At 38.6% G+C, this 17,463-nt stretch overlaps 1 long non-coding RNA gene across 1 annotated transcript; it reads right to left on the bottom strand.

Annotated features, from left to right (window-relative positions):
* Positions 1–850: 850 nt before the first annotated feature.
* LOC141729496 (uncharacterized) lies at positions 851–17,221 on the bottom strand. Its single transcript, XR_012580996.1, has 3 exons — positions 16,971–17,221; positions 14,425–14,549; positions 851–2,364 (listed from the first exon to the last, which is right to left on the bottom strand). It is a non-coding gene; the product is annotated as an uncharacterized LOC141729496 (long non-coding RNA).
* Between the last annotated feature and the right edge of the window lie 242 nt (positions 17,222–17,463).

Genomic DNA, 17,463 nt, shown 5'->3' with positions numbered 1-17,463 from the left:
TATTGTAATTAAAAATAGATTGAGGAAGCAAGTAAAACAACAAACCAACCCCCCACGTCCTCTAATCCACCCATTTGGCTTTGCAACATGCTTGGTTGAGTTATGCAGGAAACCATTCTGAATGAGATCACTGATTTATTCTGGTCTTCAAAGAGAATTACAGTTCTAAAAATATACCTCTATAGATAGGCTTATTTTTAATTTCTCAAACACAAACCAATCTGCCCAAGCAGAAGAGCAATATGCAGGACATAGAAGAGTTCAACATTTTTAGGTGAAAACCAGACCTTTAAACATTATAGGTACTTGTGTCTTTCACACTACAGCTGTCTGCAGACATTGCTCTTTTCTGGTTATGCATTAAGGTATTAAAGCTGCCAGTGCAAAGGAAGGTCTAAAAAAGGAGGTTAGTGCAAATACCGTGAAATACTGGTGACCAGTAGCTACTAACTGTGGTGGATTTGGTGCTGGCCAATCACCAATGCACTCACTTCCTGCGGTGAGACAGGATCAGGAGAAAGGCAAAGCAGGCTCAAAACTTAAAAAGGGTACAAAGGAAAATTTATTAACAGGAACTAAAATAAAGAGTAATAAGAATCGGAACAAAACCTTCAGAACACTTCTCCTCTCCCCACAATCCTTTCTTTCCCACTGGCAATGTAAAGACAGAAAACCTAAAATTTCAGTGAGTTTACCACCTCTGAAATAGTCTTTCTTCAGTTCACTTAGGGAGAGAAGTCCTTCTGGTTAATGTTATGGAGACTTCTGCACAAGAAAAAAAACAGTTCTCTCATGGCTCTCTCACAATAGCAGTTGCCCAGGGAAATTGGCAACTGTGAAGGCCCTCCCATTTTCTACAAGCTTTTCCCACAGCAGGGTTTATGGGCCATGTCAGCTTATGGAGTACTGTTTTAAAGATGAGCTGTTCAAAGGCAAGAGTTCTCATTATCTATCTCTAAAATTATCTTCATTTCTGGGAACAGAGATCTCTTCCTGGGGACACAGGACCACTCATCTCTCCTCTGTTCAAACTTCTCATAGAATCACAGCTACTTTGACATCTGCTTACTTTGGCTTGGAGGCCTTTTCTCAATATCAGATTGAACCCTTCATCTCCCCATGGCTTTCATGTGTTGCAGGAAAAAAAAAAAAGTCTTTCTCCCTAGCTATTACAAGAGGATTTCAGCCCCAAGATTAAGCCATCTCCTTATCCTCCCCATCTAAGACTTGACTTCTTTTTCACTGACCTCGAGGTCTTCATGTTGCTCCTTTACATGCTTGCATCGTGTTCCTTTCTCTCATTCGAGGGAGGTTTGAAGCACTGAAAAAGTTAACATCTCGCCCGTGTTATGAATAAGAAGCTTGACTAGGCCAATCTTCAAGCAGCAGTCAATTTTTTATTTAACATGGTAAAGTATGAGCAATACAGTGCTGGGTATAGTGGGGGAAGTTTTCCCTCCAACTGCACACCGATAATTGATGGTTACAGGTATAGGGGTACTCATCAGCTTTTTTTCAGCAGTTTCTATTTCAAATTTTTTTACTCATCAGCAATTTTTATTCCAAATTATTGCATCACAATTCTATACACTATTGTGATTTTAATTTCTCAGGATGTATCTCAAAGGAGTATCTTCTGATGGTGACGGTCCAGTTTCCAAAAGAAGAAAGACAAATCCCATCTGGTGGGGTCCAGCTCCCCAGATGTGCCCATCTTTTAATTGCAGAGACTATAAATCTCATAACAGTGATGTCCAGCTTCCCTTTGGTTGAAACCATAAACCCTTGAGGTGATGTTCATCTTCCTTTCTCAAGCTGCTTTTCTCTGCTTCAATAAGGCGTGAGATAAGCATATTTCCTTTATATATATTCCAAAGCTATAGTTTCAAGGATACAAGTAATATTCTAAAATTATACTTCAAAAGGTTATTATTGCAGAGCTTTATATGGATTAAATGCAAGCAAAAAGCAACATCCTTAACACCTTAATTCCAATGCTCCTAAATCAACCACGGTTAATTGCAAACAAAAGATAGGTTCAAAGGCCCTTTTCCATGCTTTAATTTCCTCAGTTATTATTAGAATTCACAGCTCTCCCATTGTCGGGGTCCACACATTTTGCATTCACAAATACATACGTCGCCTGTTTGTACCTGACACGAAACACAGCTTTGCATCTCACACCCAGGGCCTGCAGATGGTCACTCAGTGCTTGCAGCAGGAAATGCAGCTGGGGCTGCATGGCTGGTCTTTGGTTTTGGCCGTGTTCAATTCCAGTCACAGGGCCACTCTGCACGGGCTGCAGGGCTGCCTCTGGTCTCAGCCACGTGGTCTCATGTGGTGGCCGTGCTAGGGGGAGGGAACCTGGTGACAAGATGTTGTAATGTATGTTAGAAATAATTCATGCTATTAAAGAATGTATGTTATAAAGATTATGTGAAAAATTCATGTATTTTATGATTGGCTTTTTGCAAATATTAAAATGAATATTATATGTGTTGTGTTAGAAAGTAATGCTGTATTAATTCTCTTCAGCACTGTGTTAAATATAGCTTCAGGCTACAAAAATTGTTAAAATAGAAACTATGATATGTAACATGCTTTGTTTAACAGAAAGGGCTTGCAGCGAGATAGCAGCCACGGGACACCTAAATCTTTCAGAGAAAGGGAATTTATTGCCTTCTTATCAGAAGAAACGAACTTCTTCCCACCTTGAAGGCGCTGTTAGGTTTAGAAGGAAGAAGCTGATACTGACCAGACGGAATCCTGTGTTTGAATGGAATTTATCATGTATGAAGTGTATGAATATGCAACGGGCTACTGTTCTTAAGCATTAATCATTTGTTAGCAGGGGTCCTTTTACGGGCTCGTGATGCCCAGAAAAAGGTACCCGGACATCCGTAACTCTTTGTTTTTATTGTCTCATATTGTCCTAATTCAATTTGTCCAAATTGTAATTACTCTAATTGTGTTACTATTCTTTTAAACTATTTTATTACTATTAAACTTTCAAAAATTTTAAAAACAAGTGATTGGCATTTTTCACAGATTATAAAATCCGAACGTGTCTCTGACCACCTATGCCCCGAGAGCAGATATCTATTCAGATACCAAAGAATTCGCGGGAGACAGCTAAGATAACGATTGACGCTTTAGGGTAAAAATAGATGCTTCCAGGATGATGATCACCAATATTTCGTGTCATGGGAAACCGCCTAAGAGCGATCATCACCCTGCAGATTACATCAATCAAGACAGCCAGCCACGTAGAATTATACAGCTGAATACATGGCTTCCCCGGCGCCCATCAATGCTGACTATCCACCTGGAGACGGTCTTTGTCCAGCTCTGCACACTGAGAGGAACAGCGATGAATGTGAAGAGTTACAAAAGAAATTGGGACTCCTTTGCCTCGTGCACAATAAACTGTATAAAACCTTGCCATAAGAAGCGGTTCTCATGAACGGTGTAGGGTCCGACGCGATAGAGGTTGGATCCAGGTTCACCCAGCACCGATCCTGGGCTCGACGCTGTCTCTTTGGCTGGGGTGGTTTTGAAGACTGTAATTCGGTCGTGCAGAAAGATTAATAAATTTTATCGTCATTTTTGATAATTTGGCTCACGATTGGTCATTTAAAACAATGTTAACAGCCGTGGCCCAGCCCCGCTTTGGCCAGGGCCCCCCGCAGCCTCCCTGCCCCTGCCTGGGCACTGCTGGGGCTCAGCCTGGCCAGGTCAGGGCTCAGCAGAGATGGGCCCAGTCCCGTGACAGAGCCTACTTGGCCCAGCCCAAGGGCAGCGCTGGGCCCTCCTTGTCACCTGTTCCCAGGCAGGAAGAAAAAAGAGGAAGTTCCCAGGTTTCTTTCATCTTTAACCTGTGTTTTTCACAGAGGCGTGTCCAGCTTTCCAGTGGCTGGAAGCTTTGTATCACTGCCCCAAATGTCTCCCATGCAAAACCATGACAGACAAATTAAGGAGCAAAGGGTGGTTGTCTACCTCCCACAGCTAAAACTTAAATACAACATTTTGGAAGCAGTTTTAAAATCTCAATAACTATCTCCACTACAAAAGCTTTAGTTAAAAGTATTTTTCTCATAGCACATCTTGAAACAGGAGTATTTCCATCATAAAATGTGGCAGGAGTGTAGCATGAATTGGCATTAGCTTAGATATGACTCACCTCTTGGAGATGTGATTTCATTGATTTCAACTAAATTACTTCTGATTTGTTCTATTATAAGAAAGAAAAAAAGAGAAAAAGGAAGAGTTTTCATCTTGACTTTACACCAAATAACTCAATAGTATTTACACCATTGCAGTGAGTGCCAGATTCAACTCAGCACCCGAAGGACATAATTTTTAGAAGGTGTAGTAAATGTTATTGCACCTCCCTGGGAGGAATGACCCAGATGGCCAGCTTCTGCTACATTTTTTTGCTGTCCTCTACTTGGTCTGAAAACATTAATGATGAAGGGTAAGTTTTAAAAAAGAAAAGTTATTTTGGAAATGTCTCTCCCACTGAGCACATGTAGAGTGGAAGTGCTGATTTGGTTCCTTTACTAGGCACTAAGGCCTGTGTAGGACTTGATCCTGAAAACACCACATGGTAGTTTTGCTTTTATCACCTACTAGGAGAGTAATTTCATAAGTGAGTGACTTGACTAAGTACCAGTGATGAACCCTAAAATCCATATTGTGAAAAGTAGAGACTTTAGGTAATAGTGCCAGAAAGAGTTACTAGGCTTGTTCTCAGATGTGACTGTGGCTGAAACAAGAGCCTACTCCTTATTTGGCTGCTTATAATGAAACTGTTATATCTTGAGCTATTTAGCATGTAGGAATATCCATTTCCCCCAATAAATAGAGGAAAAACCAGCATTTAAACAATAATTTTAAAAAATTGAATTACTTGAATTCTTAACAATTTCCTATGGCTAATGATTCTTGCTTTCACCTCACACCATTAATTTTGGAAGTCATCCTTAATTTCCAATAAGAGCATTGAGGTTTGATTATTGCTGCTTAATTACATGGAAAAATAGACAGACTGTCAATATTAATTTGCTTTACAACAGCCCAACTAAGTTATCTTCAATTACAGCCCATTCTATAGCTGACATTTTATGCCAGGTGATGATCAATTAATTTATTAATTTAAAAAAACTTTACTAGGGAGGTAGGAAATCCTTATTTGAGCTCACGAGCATTCGTATTTTACTACCCAACTCCTATTGTATTTTGTTTACCATATGTGAGCCCCCAAGGTAAAGCCATTGTAAGTTTTACTTTGACATTTCTATGTAAATTGTTTGAATTTACTTGTGGAAATCTCATAAGACAGGTTCTATCATTCAGGGAAATGGGAGAATGTTCCAAAGACTCAAAAGAAAAATTTAAAATCAAGGTCATGAGAGTAAAGGTGGACTTAAATATTTAAATCAGAGAAGTCTAATTTCTCAGACAAACAGGGAACTCTTTACATCTTTACGCACTTGTTTGGAAGTCTCTGCTATCCCCTTAGACCTTTAGATTGTCACAAGCCTTCAGGGTAAATTTTGGTGAAAGTGTCCTGTTTTGTTAATCAGGAAAAAAATCTTTTCATTACTTTCCACAGCTAGCGACTGAACCACTAAGGGGCAAAAATATTTCTGAATTATGAGAATAAAAGGCAGTTTTTGCATGTACTTGTCAGCCAAAGCACAGCAAATTTTGTTTGCATGACATACCTGCAATAAGGTCTTCTTTTATTCCTTTAGCACTTAGAATAGGCAAGATGTGAGGCTTAAAATACTCAAAATCTCTATATTTAAAGAACTCTCCTGCCTTAACACATGAAGTGGAAAAGGAAGGGGGAAACGGAACATACTCAACTGTATTGAGCTGGATTTCTTCTACAGTATCAGTAGCAAGGTTCCCATTAAAATTAGGCATGAGCACTCATACCATGGAGTGAGGAGGGCATTAAATCAAAAGTCCTCACAAGAGTCAGAATTGGTTTTTATACCATTTATATTTTTACACTATTTGTGTTTTACATATAACCTGAATAATGGAAAAATGTACTGAAAAAGACTTCTGGAGACTTCATCATTTATTCAGTATCAAATATGTTGAGATAACCAGATACTCATCTGCCATGCTCCTCAAACCCCTAAGGGCTCACACAACTTCCCCAGATAACCTTACACCCTTTTAAATCTACCACTGAAATGAAGGCATTTTGGTATTTCCTAACAGAAACAAACTGAGCAGCACCACAAGTCCAATGTGTTGCTCCTCAGGTAGCAGTAACACAGCAAATTCTGTCTCCAACAACCACTTAAGTATCAATAAGCTGCCCCTCAATCCCCTTCATCTCCTTCTCCTTAACAGAAACCAACCCCATTTGTTTATCCTTCATAGGTCATGTTCTCTAAAATTCTTACTATTTCCCAGCTGTCGTTGCATTTGAACCATCTCTCAATATGTCCAAATTGATTTGTCAGCCTTAGTGAAGGCTGTGAGACTGTCTTAGTGAGACATCATGAACATGCTGTCCAACAGATTGCTGCTTTGGGCATCAGTCTTCCAAGAGAAGCAACTGAACAACATTCTCCTCAAAGCCAGGCAGTGTTTATACCCGAGTGCCTGACACAACTCACTTTAACATACAATAATGTTATTCATTTATAATATGTTAATTCTTGCTTAGAAAATAAGATAAAATGAGGAATGCTATGATGAAAGCTCTGCAGTAGAAGATGACAGATGTTCTGCAGATTACAGATTACTTTCTTTTTAATGAAAACGTTCCCCTTATATCTTTGAGGTTACTTTCTTCAAATGGGGAGAAATTGCTTTTTCCTGCGATTGCTTTTTATTCTGATATGAAGTACACTTTCCTCCTTCTCATTACTGAAAAGCACATTCAGTTGTATTTCCCCTTTACCTTCCTTCAGAGGATGAAAGACCACAGGAATCAGAGAGCAAATGCAACATGAAACCAGAAGCCAGCCTATTTAATTCAGTTCAAGAACACAGGAGATTTGAAGTGAACAATTTTTGTGACACGGGGAGTAATGAAAAGTTGACAACGTGAAATGGAATTCTTTTACCATTACAAGCAAGTGACAAGGTTTTGGGTCACATCCTATGATTGAGATTGACTTTTAGAGGCAGAACCCCAAATCTTTGTCACTGAGGAAGAAAGGGTATACTTCAACTAAGTTTGCTAGCAGAAACAAACAACATGATAGTACAGCATTCTTTGGCAAGATCTCTAAACCCAATCCCACCCACTGTTTTTCACTGTATAACTTCGAAATTGTTAATGTATTACAGTAAAATTCAAGATCTAAGTGTTTTCACAGCATCACATTTTAATATAAATCACACATGACAAGTGAGTAATTTCTTAAGTTATAGTATATAAAGCAAGGAGCCCCAAGGGAAAGCCAAAAGCATTCTGAGATCATACTGATGTATTAGTATTTTATGAGGAAAAGCGAGAAAGGAGAGAGATTTCCCTCTCTTCTTTAGGGTTACTTATCTATCATATCAAAATAACAAGCACTAAATTGACTTTTATTCCAAAGACAAAAAAATAGCTTACATTCACACATAAGACTGTCAGTGGACTAGCTTTTTGTATTTCTCCCCTGTATCTCCAGGCTGGATGTTCTTTTCTTTTTTTCCTCTGTCCCTATCCTGCACCTTTCAATTCTCTAAGTCTTACCACTCCTCTAAAGAAGATATTTATCAAATCTCAAAGCCACAGAATTTTGCCTGTTTAAATGGCAGCATTTGTCTCTCAAATGATTCTAAAATAACTAGTTCTTTCTCCTGATTAAAATCCTTGACCTCTAATAACTATGTTTTTACCAGTCAAATAGTGACAAGAGCTAGAGCTAGAATACAATTTAAAAGACAAATAAGAGAGTTAGCAGAGGGAGATGACCCAACAGTTTTGAACTCACCTCTGTTACAAGAACTTTGATGATGCATACAAGCACTGTCAGGGGCATATGTCCCTTTGCTGAATCACTCCTATCCAGTGCTCCACTCCTGTTTGCTCCATCTGCCTGCTATCCTCTGTTAGCCCCCAACCCCAGCTGGCAGAGGGCACACTGCTCCCAGTCCAGGGCTCAGCAGAGGTACCAGGCTGCAGAACCAGAGCTGGCAAGGTGGGGAGGGGGAGCCACATCACAATTTAAATCCCTAACAACGTATATTCCTGCTTACAATCATCTGTTTTCAAGTCTTCTATGTACATCCTAAAAGCTGCAGCAGATTAGCACACTGCTGTCAGCCCATTTATTCCTGTTCCATTTCACTGCAGCATTTTTTCATGCTGCTGCTAAGATGTTGCTGTTAGTCAGTCTCAAGCACAAGGGCAGAGCTAGCTCTCTCCATTAGATCAACAATGACTATACCCACCTTCCTCAAGGCTCTGCCCCTTCACAGATCTCTCTCACAGATCTCTCTGCACAAATCCCAGTGTTATTATCATTTACTCTATGCTCCAGTGATGGTAATAAATGATTCTCCCTCTTAACCAGCATCTGCCTGCAAAGGACTAAATAAGCTCTTCATATTTTTTTAAACTGAAATAAATCAGCTAAGTGATAAAAAACCAAGCACTGCCCATGCCTAAAAGGAAGCTGAAAGACATCAACTGGCAAAGGAACACATACATTTGCAGAGGCAGGAGGGACACCCAACCAAAACACGCCCTAGTTTCACTGGCCAGTACTCCTCAGCAACTGCTTCACTTCCTGAAGACCATAGGAAAAAACTGAATGAAAAAGAAAATAGAGCCTGAGTTTTCATACAGTATTTTCTGTCATTTACTTCCTGAGATTGGTCACTTTCTCCTGGTCCTTTTGGCACTCCTATGTGAAGTACATGAACTTTCACTGATTCAAGTGATGCAAAAGTAAGAACCAAATAGTCAGACATGGTAGGCCTTCTGCAGACTCCAAACCCAGAAAGCATATAAAACCAGAGGCAAAAATCAACTTTTTTTTTTTCACTGGAGTGGTTCATTTCACTACCCTGGACATCTTCAGGGAAGATCTTTCTATCTGGATCCTTTCCAGGATATACAGGCAATACAGCAGGCAGTACAGCAGAAATAAGAGCCCAAAGTGAAAGCATTTGTGGTAGTAGTCTACCGGAAAAAATAGCTTTTTTGACACTATGCTCTAAGCTTGCCTGGAGAGCAGCAAGACCTCATAAGCTACATGTGGATCCAGAGAGGTCAGCCTGATCTTGCACACAAGTGCTTATGATGTTCTCTCTGCAGAACCCAGACCAGCAGAGCCATGAAGTCAGCCCACCCTGGCACAGTTCTGGGCAACACCACCTTCACCCACCTGCAGCTTCCTTTATTCTCCTTGTTTGGTACATCACAATCCTCTAGACAAATGTCTAAATGTCACCTACCACAAAGATGCTGTAAGTTATAGAATTCTTTAGCTCTCCCTTCCAATGAAACTTCTTTCATTTTCATCACAGATTTAAGAAAATACAGCACTTACAACAATGTTTTTTGACATTTTGGGCAAATTCTTTTCATAGTGCTTCTTACAAAACAGATCAAAAGTATATGTTCAATTTTGATCCTAACAACATAAACCCCATTATACTAAATCATTATCCTCTGAAAGATTTCAATACATGTGAAACTGTCAAAAATGTCCATTGTACACATAAGGGGTACTTTGTTATTTACAAAATATGAAGTAAAAAGTAGTAATACAAAATTTACAGAGAAGTGGGAAAGATAAATGAACATCTATTACAAGACTGGGAAATTCCTAAATGGCAATGGGTCAGGAAAAAGAATCTTCAGGTTATATTGTGAGCATTTCTATTATCTTTGTGACTTAGTAAAGAATGGGGATTGCTATCAGTAGATGCCCATATGTGCTTTTTATTGTTTGGCTCACTACCAGCCTATTTCAATTTTCATTGACTTGTTGAGGAACAAAAAAACAACCAAGCAAACAAAAAACAAACCAAAAAAAACTGCCTAAAAAAGCGCGCATATCAACTATATAGGATGACAGAGCACTAAACAGTGCTCTATACCTCCAAAAAATTGGAATTTTAGTAGAATTTAAACCTTCTGAATTATATATGCACAGAAGTACCACTCCTTTCTTTCATGAACTAATAAAGAAACGTCAAGGAAACATAAGCCATATGCTAAGTTAAGCACATGCTGGGACATGAGTCATGACTTTGTGTTTCTTCTTAGAATTACTTTAAAATATTCATGTCATATAATCATAAAACATCTTGAATTTTAAAGAATTTGAAAGGAAAAACAACTGAACCTAAAGAGTAAATTCCCCTTTTCCAAGTACAAGCCTGGATCCATAGGGGTCTGTATTCCTTTGCTAGGTCCAGTGGTCTTAGGCTGATTTGGCTGCAATAGTTACACTGAACAAGCATCAATAGAACATAACTCACAGTGTGTTCCGATCTCTTTGCTCCCTTTATAGTCTTACCTAAAATAATATATTTATTACAGGGGTCAAAACAAGCCTTTGAACTTTTGACTCAAAACATTTTCCAAATTTCAGGCTATAACATTTCATGAGCCTTCCAGAACACCTTACAAAAAGCAATACAAGGATCACCTCTGCTTCTGGATCTCTTTTACACTGGTAATAATCAGCATTATAAAACATTGTCATTGTAATCTGAAACAGCTAGAATGCACACAGACAAATGGTTTGAAGTCCATTCCTCAAATCCCAAAGTAATTCCTTGGTTTACACCTTGAAATCTTTTATTGCTTCACTTCCTGAGGACATTTCTCAAACTCCATGATCCACTAATAACATAGATATTTGTCGTATGTTACCAACTTTTCTTCTTTCTCATCCCTTATTAAACAGGACTGAAATCAGGAGGATCAGAACATCTCCATCATTAGCAGTGGACCTTAAACCAGTGAAAACAGTGAATTTACTTCTGCAATTTTCTGAGTCTCCCCCATCCAAAATCATAAGAGAATAGATTGTGAGAAATTAGGAATGGGGCTGCTAGAGCCTCATCCCTAATGGAGTGCAGCTGTGTAAAACAGGTGACCACTATTAAAGGAAAAGGAGCACGCAATGCTGATTTGTATTGACCAATCACAAAAGAGTAAAAGTGCACACAGGTGTTATGCATAAGGGAAAAGGGTATAAAAGGTTGTACTGGGGAATAATAAGATGCTGATGCTTGAAACCATTCATGGTGTTAGTTGTGTGTCTTCCATCACAAGATGTTTTTTACACAGTTTTCAATAGCAACCATTTAGGATAGTATATTCTTACATCTGCCTAGTCTCTGACTTTTGGTTGCCTGCTAATACTAATAAAGGGTCAACATATAAATCTTTATGGGAAAAGCCATAAGGACTAAAAGGAAGTGCTGTATTTTGCACATTTTTGAACTATTCAAAAACAGTGCATTAAGCTGCATTCTTTTACCAATTCCACCATAGAATTTTGAATTTTATTATTTTGTGGCAAACAATTGCCTTCTGTGCCATTCTTTAGACTAAGAGTCATTTCCATACTACTTTTCCTTGCCAAGTGCAACTCTTCCATAGTCTGACACACAAAGCTCCACAAAGCACCAGTTAAATGCAGAGTCTCATTAGAACTGAGGAAGAGGTAGACCTGGGCATGAAAGTGGTTTCACTTAGACTCCTTCCAGCTGCTTGACAGGAGAGGCACAGAGTTTCCAACAAAACAGTTAAGGTAGCAGCTTGTAACCCAACTACAGCAGTCATTATTTGTAGCCTTGGGCTAATTTTTCTGCAACTCATTCTGCATAATGGGAAGATCAGCTCTTCCTTCTCCCTGTTTGGAACATCACTCTTTGCACTGCACCACTGCAGTGCAAGGAGGGATGTTGCGCGTGGTGAAAAAGATATCACTACAGAAAGATACACCTCCTTGAGGTACTTACACACAGCTTCTGACCAGCTCACACTCCTCAGGCCTCTCTTTTATCTCAGGGGATATGTATGCAGTGGTGTTGGGTCAACAGGGCTGTGAGCGAGCTTGCCTAGCCAGCAGAAGCCATGTCAGGTAATAACTGAGACACAACGGTGCCTGCAGTGCTGTCAAAATGTGCACAGCTGAAATATAGTAAAATGCATTAAAAAATATCAGAGGATGCGAGCAGGTTTTAGAATAAACATATGCACTAACAATTCCCCTGGTGCTCCTGTCTGCCTGGAAAGTCAGTGCAGCAATACACAGGGGAAAACATTACTTTTTGGTTACAAAAGAAAACCCTAACCTTTTTAGTTTTAATCCAATTAAACACATACATAAAAATAGAAACCCTTGAGACAGAGCAAAGTCTACATTATAATAGCTAAATTTAAAAAATTAAGAAAAATACACAAAAAGAAAGAGAGGCTTGATAATGCAAAGTTACAAGCATTCCATCCTTGCACTAACAAACCATTTCTGTCTCTTCTTGGTCTTTAAATTCATGAATATTCCTCATAGATCCCTGCAGAACTAGGTAAATGCTTAGAGGCATGTATGTGCTTAAGTGCTGGGCTGCACAGGAATTGTAGCACTTTGAGCTCTGCAGAATCAAGGATTATGCTTAAATCCTCTGTGTCTGATTTTATGCCAAAGTGCTAGTATTTACCTGAATGTCCTATTCTTCTCTCGTTCCAAAATGCATATAGTTATATTTAAGACTAAATTTTTGCTCTTATATATCACAATTAGAGACTTCATGATCAAGGAGAAAGAGCCTTTTATAGAGCTTGGAAGTGCACATATCTGGACCTGATTTCTAGTATTAAAAGCTGAAAACCTTTTTCCACTGATAGAATTAGTGCACAATCCCTCTATGATTTTAGTTTTCTAGCAGAAGATTTTTATAATGAAGGAGTAAAAATTATTCAATTTCTAAACATGAGATAGGATCAACACATATGCTAGTTCCTTTTCCCCCTATCACTTTGTTTTGTGCTGTACTGATGCTGAAGCTGTAGTGTGCCCGTGAAACACCTAATTTCCACAGAAGTCATCCATGTAAAAAGAAATGGAAATAGATGTTTTCCTCTTCACAGCGAGGATGATCAGATGGTTGTTTGATAGCTACACAGCTGAAGCACTCTTTCATCTCAGAAGAAAGTATTCCATAGGCAACAGAAGTACTGATGCCAGCACTCTAGCTACTTACCAGTGAACAGAGACAAGCAAGTTATATTCAAGTGAGGAAAAATCCATACCTGATAAAGAAATCAGTCAATAAATCACATAAACAAAAATGAGCAAAGAAGGCAACAAAGTTGTTACTACTTTGATGTTGGGAATTTAGCTGCTAGAAAATGGAAAAGTAGAAAACCATGGCTAATTCCAAGTCCGGTACCTGCAAGATAACAGTGTCCTTGGGCCTAGCTGTGGTAGGATAACAAACAGTGAAAGAGGCATGAGAAAAGTGACATGTAACCCCTAAGGTATGAGGAAGAGTTGATAGTATAGTTTAACCAATAGATTGCTTAGTTTACAGAATATTCATAAGCTTATTAGTCGCTGTATAAGTGTCTGATGCTCTCTTCAATAAACGGAACTTGCTTATCACTCATATTGAGTGTCTGAGTCTCCCCTCACCGACAAATGGCTCGTCCCCGGCAAAGGCCTCATTTTTTTTTCTCTGTAACACTTTGACGTTGCCCTTGTATTGTCTGTACATACTTCTCATACATGGTTGTTTTCTGAAGCCTTAAGTCTCCACTAATTGCTGAGGTAGGGAGATTTAGGAAGAATTCCTGTTGTTTTACCTTAAATCAAATAAACATGGAGGCAAGAGAAAAGCGAGCTTATGACCATGCTATTAGTATCCAACACAAATTCCTTTGTGTTGCAAAACGCAGGAATGGGGGCTTTTGGGGGGTTTTTATACATGTGGACTTATAACAAACAACTAGTTAACTTGTTTCATAGAAGAAGTTCTCAGTTCTTTCAATACAATCTGTAAAGATACACTTACAAGACTAAAAATCCACAAGAAAGTAAATGCAAATTCAGGTCAGTTTGAGCCTTCAGGTACTTAATGGGTAAAAAAATATTTACACAGAAGAACAATTCACTCTACACTCTTTTCAGCATCATGAGGAATGAACAGCAATACAGTCAAATGGTGTCCATTTTGTTAAAAATGCAAACTTGTCACATTTTTGCCTGGAGGTAGGGGAAATAAATTTACTGAAAGTAGGTCAAGCTGGTGCCAAAATCCACTCTAATGACAAGGTCTGAATAAAAATTTCATCAAAAAGCCCAGATGTGTGAGGCTGCCAGAGTCATGCAAATTTCCATAAACTTCATGCGCACTTAAAAAGGATGCCGACATTAACCTGTATAGATATCTGAAAACACTAAAGGACTGAAAATGTTTAAAGCCTCTTTTACTTACAGTATTCCACAATGTTTTAATTCTCACGCAAAACAGCTGTTCAAAATGTTTCTGTAGCCTATTTTCCATGAGCAGTTCCTGCAGAGCCAAAGATTCTTCATTCTTTGATGGGATTACAAGTTTGGCTGATAAAGACAAGAACAGAAATGCTCAGACTTTTGTAAGGTTTTTAAGGCCCTAAAGTATGGATTTAATTTAATGGATTAAAACTGATTAAATTATTTAAGTGTTGAAAATAGGAAGAAAAGAAATACTGAAAATATTTGTTAGACGTCATCATGACACAACAGGAGTCAGTCCCACTGATGATACAATACATCCAATTTGGAGGTAAATATTGCATCCCACAAATAAAACTAAACGCAAACAGAATAAAAACCATAAACAACAAAGAGGAGAGGCTATTCAATCAGAATGCACCCATATGGTTGATAAACTGAGCCTACACAAAAAAACTCCAAAAGTTGTAATGCACCCCAATGCAAAGTTATAAAGCTATGAATAAATGATTGTTGTCCACACCTACAGAATGGGGGCCCCTGCCCTGCCCAGCAGCAACTCTAATATCAGTGCCGAATTCCAGTGTGATCCTTGGCTGCACAGCAGAGAAGCAGCAAGAGATCAGGAAGTGGCTCTGCTCACCTCTGAAGCACTGTTAATACCCATAATAAAATACTGCATATAGGACTTCAAATGTTTTAAGGACACTTAAAAATTGAGAAAGAATAGGGTTTTGAATCAAATCAAAAGATAAAGAATAGAAACTAAAAAAGCTGCCTTGATTAAATTTTTGAAGGAGAAAATACTTGTAAACATAGCTCTTAAATCCTGTAGAACAAGTCTATCAAGACCCAATGACATAAAAAGCCCCAAAGTGACACAAATTGAAATTAGATAAAGCTTTTAATAGTAAGAATGATATACTGCTGAAATAAGAAAAGAAACAACATGTTCCCTGTTTCTAATATCTTTAAACAATTGGATGCCTTTCTGTTAATGATGAAAGATCACTAGGGGAAACCATGCCCTGTATTCCAAGGAGGCTGGAAAATTGATCTGTGGACCTTGACATGGGAAGCAATTCCAGCAGTTTATAGCCACCAACATGAACTTTCTTGTTTATGTCATCTCTATAATTGATCCTGTGGGCAATTAGGAAAACTGTCACCCAGAATTGGGGTTTGAACTAAGTAAAAATCTTCTCTGTCTCCTTAGCTCCACTGTAACAGTTTCTCAATGCTCTTCAAACCACCAATCCATACCTAGATCAAAACAGTTATATATTCTGATAGATAGAAGTACATTCAGCTTCTTCAAACTGAGCATCGTAGATGAAGTCTAAAAGTGAAAATTCAAACTGAAAATTCAAAATGTGTAGAACAGGTGAAGTCTATGAGAAAAATAATAATCATATTATTTATTACAATATACTCAGACTTATACCACAAAGGGGTTTCCCAACACTCCATCTTCTTTAATCATAAACAAATGTCCAGTTTTGCACATTCCCACTCCCTTGTATTATAGCCAAGACCAAAGCTGCCTCTATTCAGAGGCATCACAGAATTCCTATTGTTCTGCCTTGGGTTTTCCTCACAAATACACACCAGTTAGCAAGACCTAATACTAATAACAACCTGGATAACAGACTTGTGAGTTTATTGCAGAGAAAGAATCACCTCTTTTCGACACAGCATTTGCAACAGCTACTGTATAAAAAAAGGTTCAATTGTATGATTATGGCTATCATGATTTAAGAGGATTTCATTTCCTCCTGGAGGTGTCCACCAGGTTAGGTAAATCCAGAGAGAAAAATTACTTTGACACAAAGAAAGAGTGTCTGACTAAGGAGCTGTTCTGAAAATCTCATCTGACTTCAGATGATACTCCCCAGCTATAAGACATGATTATATGTCTGAGAGTAAAGATGAGTTTATTTCCTGCCTGGTTTTCAGCTCACATTATTTATTGAGATTCTACATGGAATGACGGCATTTCAGACTTCTCCCGGGGAGATGGAAGAAGCAGGTGCTACCCAAAGCAAGTGACAGTGCACTGCCAGAAAAGAACATCAAAGTATTCCCCAGGGAGCAGCAGGGCACCATCTTCCCCCTCCCCACTGGGAGTTTTGCCATCTCTTCGTCTTCAACAATGGTAGGGAGGCAGCACTTGCACTGCAAGGGTTCTCAGATATCACACATGTTTACAAACTAAACTTTATTCCAGGCAAATAATAGAAAGTTACATTGTCCGAACAGATGGGTTATTCTTTAATGCTGCCCGGAGGACTAAATGTGTCTTCAGCACACAGCCTTTTAAAAGGAGTGCTTTTAAATACTCATGAGGCAGAATAATCAAGCAACCAGGCACCGTTAGGTTTTGCACCTGTTTGGGAAAAGCCTTCAAGGGCAGTACAATTAAAGGCACTGTGCTTGACATGGCACTTGGCTTTTTGGGAGTGTTCAAGACGCCCGTGTTCATCTCCCACACACCATAGGCGAGTTTGACTCTCCCATGACAATGCTACACCCAGCACCATTCCTTACCTGACATTATCTTCACTCATTTGTTTTCTGTTCATTGTGTCTCTTCTTATGCTATTATCTCTTCCTATCTTCTTCCTGACTTCCAAGAACCTCCTGATCTTGTGCCTTTCCTCCTTCTCTCTCTGCAGTCTTATTTACTGAAGCATCATACTTTATCCTCTCTGCTATTCTCAGTGATTTCTTCTCCTTCCACATTCCAAGGTTTTCACACTGCTGGATCAGAGGTCTTAACAAAATAAAGATGCAGAAACATTTGTTTACAACTTTGGTGTGTGATTAAATTTTGTATTAAAGTATGCACAAATGATACCTCCACTCAACTATGTGCCTGTTTATCTTCATAGATCAAGAATCACAAGATCTATTTGTAAAAAGCAGTATTTTCAAACCAGTGTTCGGTGTTTTTTCTAAAGTTGTGTTTAATTTGGAATATTACATTCTCAATAGCTTTATTTTCCATTCCTTTGTAAATTATGTCATTGTTTTACTATTA

Source organism: Zonotrichia albicollis, chromosome 7 (assembly GCF_047830755.1).
Source record: "Zonotrichia albicollis isolate bZonAlb1 chromosome 7, bZonAlb1.hap1, whole genome shotgun sequence".
NCBI classification, from domain to species: Eukaryota; Metazoa; Chordata; class Aves; order Passeriformes; family Passerellidae; genus Zonotrichia; species Zonotrichia albicollis.
Note: the sequence above shows the minus strand (reverse complement) of the source record. Positions and strands in the feature narration are given on the sequence as shown.